This window comes from Nicotiana sylvestris, chromosome 10 (assembly GCF_000393655.2).
Source record: "Nicotiana sylvestris chromosome 10, ASM39365v2, whole genome shotgun sequence".
In the NCBI taxonomy this organism is placed as follows: Eukaryota; Viridiplantae; Streptophyta; class Magnoliopsida; order Solanales; family Solanaceae; genus Nicotiana; species Nicotiana sylvestris.
The window spans coordinates 30214586-30225321 of NC_091066.1; the positions used below are offsets into that span (position 1 = coordinate 30214586).

The following is a 10736-nucleotide window of genomic DNA, read 5'->3' on the forward strand; positions in this document are numbered from 1 at the left end:
TGAATTCTTATCCTGCGTCCTTGATTCAGCTTGGAAAGTAACTTTTGAAATTCCTTCCGCGCGTTCGTATGCACGCATGAGCGCTCAGTATCAGATGTGCATCAATGGCTTGTGATTCCCTGATTGAGGGGTGAGATATGATCTCGGTGAGTTGATGTTGGGCCAGTCTGGAAGACTTGAGGCCGGATTTTTGCCTATAGCTTGAGCACCGAGATGTTGCTTGTGTGAGCAAGTGCTTTTGAATTTATATGTTCGGTATTTTTCCCTGTTAGTAGAAGTGACGGCTGGATGGCTATGTAAAAATAATGTTAGTGCTGCGAGATGTATTCGTATGATTTTTCAGTGACGAGAAAGGTCTGCTGGAGGATAGAAGAACTAATAGGTGCTTGATTTCCGTCTTGATTCGAGTTATAGCTCGAGTTATGGGCGTGTGAAGAATCTTTTCATGTCTCTTAGTTGGGAGTGAAGTAGATTTCATGTTGCGGTATGAGTTTAGACTCAGGAAGACTAAGTGAATGTGTGATGGTTATGATGGTGGAAGGTATACATAAATGTTAGTTTAAGGCGAAACAGGTGGGTTATCTCCTGCGAAGTGTTCTGGAGTTGTGTGATCTTTATGTTGTCTGTTAGAAGATCCCATTTACAAGTGAAATATATGTGCGAATTTAATGTGGGTCTCTTAAGAGAGTGGGTTTAATTGTTACGAGAGTAATTGCGAGATTTGTAAAAGATATGAAGTACTAGATGGTATATGTGCCACGAGCTTATAAAGGGTTGAGTTTAATCTCACTATAGTATTATAGCAGCAATAAAGTGTATGCGTTATGAGTTATGGTACGTGTTTTGAGCTATGGCTTTGAGCCAAGTGGGGGAGTCTGCTATTGAATAGTTGATTGCACGGTTATGTGCTCTAATAGTTCTAGTTTGAGGCGTATTTGTAAATCAGTTGTGGCTCGAGTAAAGGAAATTTCAATAAAGGCTATGTTATGCTTTATGGGTGTATGAGAATCGGAGAATGACTTGAGTTGTGGTTGGTAAGGAATGCTCAGTGCATAGGGCAGGAAGTTGCTTGGTTATATTGGAATAAGGTCACATTCTGCAGTGTCGGAGTGCAAATGAAGCACACGTTGTTCGATTTGTTTAATCAATCTAACTGCGGTTTGAGTAGAGTGGATGCCTCTAAAGAATGGTCCTATTGTGTTCAAAATTTTACATGCAATAATTGGAGCCTTTCAAGTTGTACTTATGGATAGAAATTGAATTTTTTAGTGGAAGATGGCAAGGCTTGTGGTATTTTCTATGTTAATTATGGGATTCCATATATCAGTATCAGGAAGGTGAAGGTAATGGCTTCGGATTCGCAGTAAGTCCTTTCAGAGTCGGTATCTTGAATATGGTGCTCTGGGGAAACATTAAAAAGAGTATTCAGCGGATGATGAGCCTTAGGCTGTGTGGTATTATGCTTGGGTCTCGTGTGGTAAGTTTGGGTTGAGTAAATGTGATGTTATAGCAAGAAGGTGTATCAAGTGAAGGTAAATCAGAAGGGAGCTCGGATAGATGGGATAACTTGGTAGTAGGACATATCGGTATGGTAAGGATATGAATAGTTCTTCTGGTGTTTACAAGGTAATGAGTTTCCATATGTGTTTCATGGCAATGCTCTTAGGTTTTGGATGGCTTGTGTATCTTGGTTGAGTTAAAATAAGTTAGTATTGGTGGTTTGGTTTTATGTAAAGAGGGATTTGTAGAGTTCTTAATAATTTCTACCACGATAGAGATGTATAATTTCTGTTGGCATAAGGAGCATGGAATGTATAGTGATTTTCTCCTAGATGGGATCAAACAAAATTTTATTCCATAAACTCAAAGACAAGTATGTGGTTGGATTTATCTTGTATGGAACATAAAAGTTTTTGAAAGTTTTTTTTGACTAGTTAAGTATGTAGTTGATTGTGGCTTGGAAAGGGATTTTGAAGTTCTCATATTTATCATAGGATGGCATATTATATGTGGTATGTTGTGTAGGACGGAGATTGGCATATGTAAGGTTGCAATTCAGTTTTGAAAGGAAGGTCATAAATTCTTAGACAGCACATGCAGTTTCAGATGACTAGGTAAATGATATTACTAAATGGTGTGTCTTGATAATGGTATGCACTTCAGAAAGAGGGAAATGTGATTGATTTAATAATACATCATAGGTATTGCGGTTGTGGACTGTGAGAAAATAGCTAAGGTTGGTCAAAGGGTAGTATGTGCTATGATTCAGTCGTTGTGAACCTTCTGAGGATTATTTATCTGTTGTGTGTGACTAGACTTGATGTGTGGTTCATTGGTAGACCTATATGGATGTGTGTTCTGTATCACGACGATTTGGTTGACTTTGAGTTGCCAATGGTGAGAGATGTGTTGATTCGGTTGTTATTGAGTTATTAGTAATCACGGGGATCTATGAGTTATCTTTCCATATTGCGAGGCGTTAAGGTTTGTTGGTTATAGGCACATGTGGTGCGGCGTTATTGGGTCCTCTCAGTGGAATTCGAGCGGGTAGAGCATCGGGTATTGCTCGGCGGGTAGTGTATCGGTTGTGTCCCTTCGGGTATGTGTAATGTTATATCAATTGCTTCACGGTGGTTATGATGATTGCTTTGGTTTTAGCCATCATATTGCACACGATTGTCAATTTTGAGAAGAGTGACTTAAGGTATTTTCCCGTGGATCAGTGTTTGAATGAGGTCGCGCATTGGAGCGAAGCTATGGAGAGGTATGATCCTGCGGGTTAGATTTGTGTGTTATGTTTTTATGATGTGATACGGGTTCTCGGCATTGTGTGTGGTGGTACTAGTGAGCTTGCACTACAGCTCTTTTATTTGAGTCATTTTTCAGGAATTGAGTAGGTTCGGATTGTGGCTTATTGGTGCACGGATTTCACGAATCGTGGCTTTAGTCTATATTGAGGTGTCAATGTCACAAGAGTAGTTGTGTTAGATTATATGAGACTGTCGGGGTCTTTAATGACTGCAAACGGATTTGATTTCAGCATGTTGAAAGGATAATATAGAGCTTCGGCTCAGAAATTTGATGTGGTATTTGCCAAAGGAAGAGTGACTTCTTGAATGGTTGATCTAGGAAATGGTTATGGCTTACCGCGTGTTTTAGTGATCATTGGCAGTATATGAAAGTGTTGGGGTGAGAATTTAGTTGATAAGAGTTTTTCTATCGGTATTCGTTTGTTGTGTGCAACTGCTGTAATTAGAAGTTATCACTACGAGTGTTTGAGTCATGTGGTATATCAAGTGATTGCACCTGAGATTGCAAGTATGGGTGATTATAGCTGGTTCGGGCTTATTCTGAATATAGATGTGAGATTCTGATCTTGTGAATGATTTCAGAAGTGGAAATGTGGTTCTAAGGCTTATGGGTTAGATTGGGTTGTGAAATTTCAGTTACTGTGGGTTATTGGACCTATATGAGATAGGGTGACGTGGGATCACCCCCGGGTATATGCATGGTAAGGTTATTCAACGATTGGTTAGCTTTTGGAACAACTCTTAGCACGTTCGCGGACGAATGTATGTTTAAGTGGGGGAGGATGTAACGACCCGATCGGTTATTTTGAGCTTTTGCACTTTGCTCGCCAGTTCTCGGGCATGACTTGGCCCACATGGTGTATTATGACTTATGTAAATCATTGGTGTTGGGTTTTAGGTTAATTAGAATTTAATTTGGAAGAACAGTCTCAGTTGAAAGCTTAAAATTTGAAAGGTTTGACCAATATTTGACTTGTTTGTATATGATCTCGGATCGGAATTTTTATGATTTGGTTAGCTCTGTATGGTAATTTTGGATTTAGGATCGTGCCCCGAATTTTTTTTGGAAATTTGTAGTTTAATTAGGCTTGAAATGGTGAAAATGAGAAGCCGAAGTTTGGAAATTTGACTGAGGGGTTGACTTTTTGATATCGAGATCAAAATCTGACTCACGAAGTTGGAATAGCTCTGTTATGTCATTTATGACTTTTGTGCAAAATTTGAGGTCAATCGGACCTGATTTGATAGGTTTCGGCTTTGTTTGTGGAATTTGAAATTTCTAAGTTCTTAAGCTTGAATCCGAAGTTGATTTGGTGTTTTGTTGTTTTGAGTGATTCGAAAGCTCGACAAGGTGTTAATGATGTTATGGGAGGTGTTGGTATGTTTGGATTGAGGTTTGAGGGCCTCGGGTGTGTTTCGGGTGAGTTTTGAGCGAGTCCGGACATTCCTGAACTTAGAAAATGGATGGGGGCAGAAGTTTTAGTACTGGGCGTGGTGGATTTAGTGCTGGGCACGGTGGTTTAGTGTTGGGCGCGGAAAATGGTCCGCGGTCCGCGGTCATGAAGATCCGCAGGTCATCGGTCCAATTTCGGAAGCTCATATCTTTTGATCTACAAGGAATTTTGAGATGATTCAAAAACAAAAATTGTAGCCCTTCGTGTCTAGTTTCCAGTAAGTTAAAGATATTGCAATTTGGTCATATGTAGCAAAAGTTATGGCCAAAATACGAAAGCCTGCACTGGAGAGGAAAGCTGTGTGGCCGCGGTCGTTTTTGTGCGGACCGCGGAGGGTGAAATATCTGAGGGGTACTCTATAAATACGAGGTTTTGGGTTTTATTTGATATTTTGACCTAGAGAGCTCGGATTTTGATGATTTTTTGAAGATTTTTCAAGAAATTCATCGGGGTAAGTGATTTTAACTCAGATTTGGCTAGAATACATGAATCTATCACTAAATTCATCATTTAATTCGTGATTTGGGATGGAATTTGGGAAGAAAATTGTGAAACCTTTAAAAAATATAAAATTATGATTTGAAGGACCAAATAGTATCGAAATTGGATAATTTTGGTATGGTTAGACTCGTGAGAGTATGAGGATTCTGAAAATGTAAATTTTACCCGATTCTGAGATGTGGGCCCAGGGCTCGGGTTTTGCTAATTTCGGGATTTTTGATATTTTTCGAATGTTTTCGCTTGGGCTTTGTTCCCTTGGCATATTGTGACGTATTCGTTCTGATTTTAGATAGATTCGACGCGCATGGAGGCCAATTCGAGGGGCAAAGGCATCGCGAGCTAGAGAATTAGCCGGTTCGAGGTGAGTAATGGTTGTAAATGATGTCTTGAGGGTTTGAATCCCCGAATTGCACATCGTAGTGCTATATTGAGGCAAGATACGCGCTGGATGATGAGCGTGGGGTCTTTTACTACTGGGGATTGTGACTTGGTCCGTCCTGATTGGTGATTTTACCGTGTATTTGACTGAAATTCATTTGTTATCATCATGATTTGGGCTGATTGCCATATTTGGGCTTCGTGCCAACTATTTGAACCCTTCGGGAATTTTTATCACTGTTTCCTCACATTTGAACTTAGTCCTATTGATATCTACTGTTTTACAAACTCAACCACTTTTACTCAGATTTAAAACTTAAATGATATTTCTACATCATGTTTTGGGCTGAGACTACCATTTTACTAATGTCCAAGGGGCTTGTGATGATTTTTGGACTGAGTGAGGCCGAGGGCCATATGTGAGGATATGCTGAGTGATATGAGGCCGAGGGCCTAAGATACTTTATATGCCACGAGGTGGCTTGAGTGATGTGAGACCGAGTGCCGAGTGATGTGAGGCCGAGTGCCGAGTGATGATGCCACGAGGTGGCTTGATATAGCGCTTGGGCCGTAAGGGGCCCCTCCGGAGTCTGCACACCCACAGTGAGCGCGGGTACCCATTATGATCTGAGAGTGAGCCCGAGGGGCTGATACTGTTCTAAGTGATTGATACTGAGCCCGAAGGGCTGATACTGTACTGAGAGTGAGCCCGAGGGGCCGATACTGTTCTAAGCGATTGATACTGTGCCCGAGGGGCGGATTTCTACTTGTTATTTTCCTGTTAAATTACCTGTTTTACTTGTTTAAAAAAAAGGGATATCATTTGATTTCATCACTGATTACTGCTTTAAGTGATTTTACTGCTTGATATGGAATTGCTTTGTGCCTTTACGTGTTTTCATACTTTCAGCCATTATTTATAATAGTCGGAGTACTCACATTACTCCCTGCACCATGTGTGCAGATTCAGGCATCACAGAGTCCGCTTCTGAATGCTGATTCTTCCAGTCCAGGCAGTGATTCAGAGACTACGAGGTAGTTGTTGGCGTTCACAGCCCCGTGCCTCCCTTATCTTATCATTTTCATGTTTTTAGAACTATTGTATCAGATTTAGTGTTCAGTAGACTTGTATCCGGATTTCTTAGTTGCTCATGACTTGTGACACCCCAGTTTGGGCTATGTCGGGATAGTTTCTACTGTTGTTAACGTTAATTCTGTAAATTATGATTATTACTATCACATTTTAGAACTACTTATGGTATTTAACTGTTTAAAAGAGCTGGTCTGTTTTGGTCTGGCTGGCCTTATCTTCACGAGAGGCGCCATCACGATCGGATTCGGGGAATTGGGTCGTGACACAAACCATTCCTTCAGACAATTATTGGGCCATCTAAGGCCAGTTTCCTCTCTAACAGAAGGACTGTGACAATACCATAATTGTCCATGAATATATCACCAATTTCCAAAAGATGAAAGCGAAAAATGCCAACATGATCCTCAAGATAGACTTAGAAAAAACCTTTGACAGACTTGAGTGGTCTTTCATCAGGGATTCCCTCACATTCTTCAAGTTCCCACTTAAATTGATCAACCTGATCCTCTTTTGCATCTCCACTACCTCCATATCCATCCTGTTCAACGGAAGCCAAACTGAGCCTTTCAACCCTACTAGAGGTATCAGGCAGGGATACTCCATCTCTCCCTACCTATTCATTATTTGCATGGAAGGGCTATCAAGGAATATTGACTAGGCAATCCTAAGAAAGGACTGGCTTCCAATTACCATCAGTAGGAATGGCCCTAAAATCTCTCACATGTTCTTTGCTGATGATCTTACCCTATTTGATAGAGCCAATAAAAAGAGTTATGAAGCAATCCTGGCTACCTTAGAGGAGTTTAATAGTGCATCCGACCAAAAGGTCAACTTTAAAAAATGTAAGGTTATTTTTTCAATTAACTATCATGGGGATTGGGCAAATACACGCAGCTCATTACTAAGAATTAGGAAAAGCAAAGATTTTGATAAATACATGAGCTTCCCCATCTTCCATAAAAGTCCTACCAACAGAGATTTCCAATTCACTATTGACAATATGAACACTAGGCTGATTGGCTGGAAAACCAAAATGTTAAACATGGCTGGTTGTACAACTCTGGCAAAATCTAGCCTATGAGCATTTCCAGCCATGTGATGAGCTATATAAAGTTACCATCGCACATCACCAACCAGATTGATAAAATCTAAAGGAACTTTATATGGAGAACAACTGCTAAAAAAAGAAAGCTACACGTGATTAAATGGGATACTATTACTAAGCCTAATAACAGTGGGGGTCTGGCCTTCAACAAGCAAATATGAAAAACAAAGCTAGCATGACCAGTCTAGCTTGGAGACTCTACAAAAACACTGACCCATGTGGGCTAGGGTACTGATTGGAAAGCACTGCAGTGTTAACCATCCTAGAGCAAAACCTAAAACTAGGACTTGGCAATGTATTCAGGAAGGATAAAAGGTCTGTCTTAAGGCCTCTAGATGGGTTGTTCATAAAAGGGATAGAGTCAACTTTCTTACTGACAATTGGATCCCCAATATGCAACTCATCAATACAATCCTTCAGGGCCTTGGCACAACTATGACTTGACCAGTAAGATCATCTCCATCCTCAGCAATGGGGAATGGAACTTTGATGCTATCCACTACCCTATTCTCAGGGACATTAAGTATGTTATTCAATCCACCTTCATCTCTCTTTCTACCAACTCTTAGGATAAGCTCATCTAGAACCTCAATGGTAATGGGCTTTTTCAGCTCCAAATCTGCCTACAACCTGATTAGTTCTGAGATGAACTCTAACCCCAACCATGATGATACCTTCAACTGGATTTGAAAGCTAATGCTCTCTAACAAAATTAAGTTCTTTACCTAGATGATGAAATATAACATACTCCCTACTGCCAAGTACTTAAACAACATATGCTTAAATGTTAGCCCAATATGTTGTTTCTGCTCCTCTAGAGTGGAAGACATCAACCATATCTTCTTTGAATGCTCAAATGCAAGAGCATTTTGGCAGTCTTTAACACTGGAGTGTACTAACAAGACCTCACATCCACACCTTGTGTTCTCAATGATCCACTAGAAGTATACATGGTACAAGGTCAAGAATATGCAGTTTAACAATGCTATCAACTGGAAATCCCTTCTCCCATTCTGTTTTTAGAGCCTATGGCTCACAAGAAACAACAACCTTTTTGAGAATAAAAAGAACATTGTCCCTATTAAACAAACCATTGCTAGAGCTACGGAATACTACCATGTTGTTGTATAACCTAGGGATTAAAGTGAAACAACTAAAATCCACATCAATTGGAAGCCACCTCCTACTGGCTCATACAAGCTCAACACTGATAGGGTTGCATTCCCAAAATCAAGAGTAGGAGGAATTGGGGGTGTCATTAGGAATAGCAGGGGTGACTGGGTATTATGATATATGAGAGGCTTACCACATACCACCAGCCTGGAGATTGAACTCCAAGCCCTATGGCATGGGCTCACATTAGCCCTCGAACATAAACTCACACCTCTTCAAATATGCATTGATTCTGAACAGGTTGTAAGAATGCTAAAGGAGGAAAACATGCATTATAACTCTACTATCTTTGAATGTAGGTCATTGATGGAGCAGCTGGGGAATTCAGCACTGGGAAATGATTTCAGAGAACAAAATTGGGTGGCGGACCTCCTCGCAAAGGAAGGAGCAGGGAAAAAGGCCTTTGCTAGAACAAAAATTTTGACAATTGCTCCGGTGTTTATAAACAAGGTATTGTGGGCAGATATCCTAGGAACTGTTTTTGTACGTAAAGTCAAGGTGAACCCCCTTGTAATGCAAGACAATATTAACGCAATATTAGGGAGCTGCGGCTCCCAAACAATGATATAACTATTTTGGTATATTATAAAATTATCTAGTTCACCAAAAAAAATTGTCTTTATTAAAGGAATTTGTGCATAAATAGTTTCGGGGCATAATTTGGTACACAAATCTACCATGTTTTTCAAGTTTCAATGTTTAATATTCTTGTGATAAATCTGAATTATTTTACTATGAAAACTGCATGTTGCAAGCATGAAAAAGGATCCAACAAACTGTGATTATGTAATTATTAGTGGAGCTCGATAGGAGACTGAAGATTATGATATTTTATTCTCTTTACAATATTTTAAACGGAAAGAGGTAAGGTATATTCCTCTAATATCGTTTATTGTTCAATTATGTCTTCCGTTATATTTTTGGGCTATTTTTACCTTTGCCGTTTGGCAAAGTTTTAAATTTGCCCCTGATTTGACGGACTTGCCACGTGGAGGCTGCTAAGTGAAGGTCCCAATCCATAACAAAATAACCCACTCCCGTTCGGATAATCCGTGACCTGATCCGACCCATTACCAATTAAAACCAATCTGACCCTACAGTCTCCACCCTTGAAAATTGCCACCACTATAGACTACCATACTCTTCCGTCGCCACCACCGCTGATGGAAAACTCTAAATTGGCCATCTAATAACCATCGTCTTCCTCTATGAAATTTAAAACCCAAATTCCCCATCTTCACGAATTTGAAGAAAACAGAATAGCCCTTGTCACCTCCGAAAACCAAATAGCTCTCTTAGCTTGAATAGCTGCACCTTTCATTCCGATGAGTAACCAGGTACGGTACTTGGCTCGCCGGTGTATGTATTCTAGCTCTTTGTTTGAACGAAAAGTCTGGTTATTCTTCGGACTTTTATTTCCCTATACTCTGGTGGTCTAAGATAAATCCTGAGGTCATGAGTTGAGTTTTGAGCACCTGAGGTTGGGTAAATCCCTAACTCTTTCTCCTCGTTCTTTTTTTTTTCCTGGTTGATTACAACTATGGTGTAGTTTTAAATTCAATTATAATTTGATGCATAAGCATCAGCAGGTGAACCAACAGTAGTGGTGAGCAACAAAAGAAAATCTGAAACACCTTACAAGTTCTATGCACCTTCAAAAATCAAACCAGACAACCATCGAGTTTGACCGAAAATTTCGCCGACGATTCCAGCTTGTCAATGATGGGAATTTGATGGCGCTGACAACAAAGAAGATTTCAAAAGTAAATTGAGAAAGATTTTTAAGGAATGACTCTTTATAATTGTTGTCCTGGGTCTTGTGTAAAAAGATGAAATTGTTAATAAAGGATGGTGAAAATGGTCTCAAAATAAAACTTCTCTAATAATGGTATTGGTGGTTCCCCTGTTCATATGGTTTCTTCTGGTAATAGTGAGATTGTCTCTCTGATGTGATTTTAATAAAAAATATGACTATGTTTTACTTCAATGTCAAAAAGTTATGGTGGAATACTGGAAATGTGACCCAATTGAATTTTGTTGAAGATGAAGAAGGTGTTTTCCTCTTTTCTTGAAGTTGGCAGAATAATGTCTGATTCTTCCTCGTTTTGGTATGCAATAGTTAGGGCAATAGTGTCAGGCGGGTCATGGGTAACGCGTCAGGTTGGATTTTTTAATGTTGGGTTAGTTTAACCTCTCACAAGATGCCACATGTCTTGATCGTT

The 10736-nt window shown here is 39.8% G+C and overlaps 1 long non-coding RNA gene across 1 annotated transcript; it reads left to right on the forward strand.

Moving 5' to 3' along the window:
* The first annotated feature begins 9490 nt into the window (after positions 1-9490).
* On the forward strand, positions 9491-10501 carry LOC104247726 (uncharacterized). Its single transcript, XR_716297.2, has 2 exons — positions 9491-9999; positions 10095-10501. It is a non-coding gene; the product is annotated as an uncharacterized lncRNA (long non-coding RNA).
* The last annotated feature ends 235 nt before the right edge of the window (positions 10502-10736 follow it).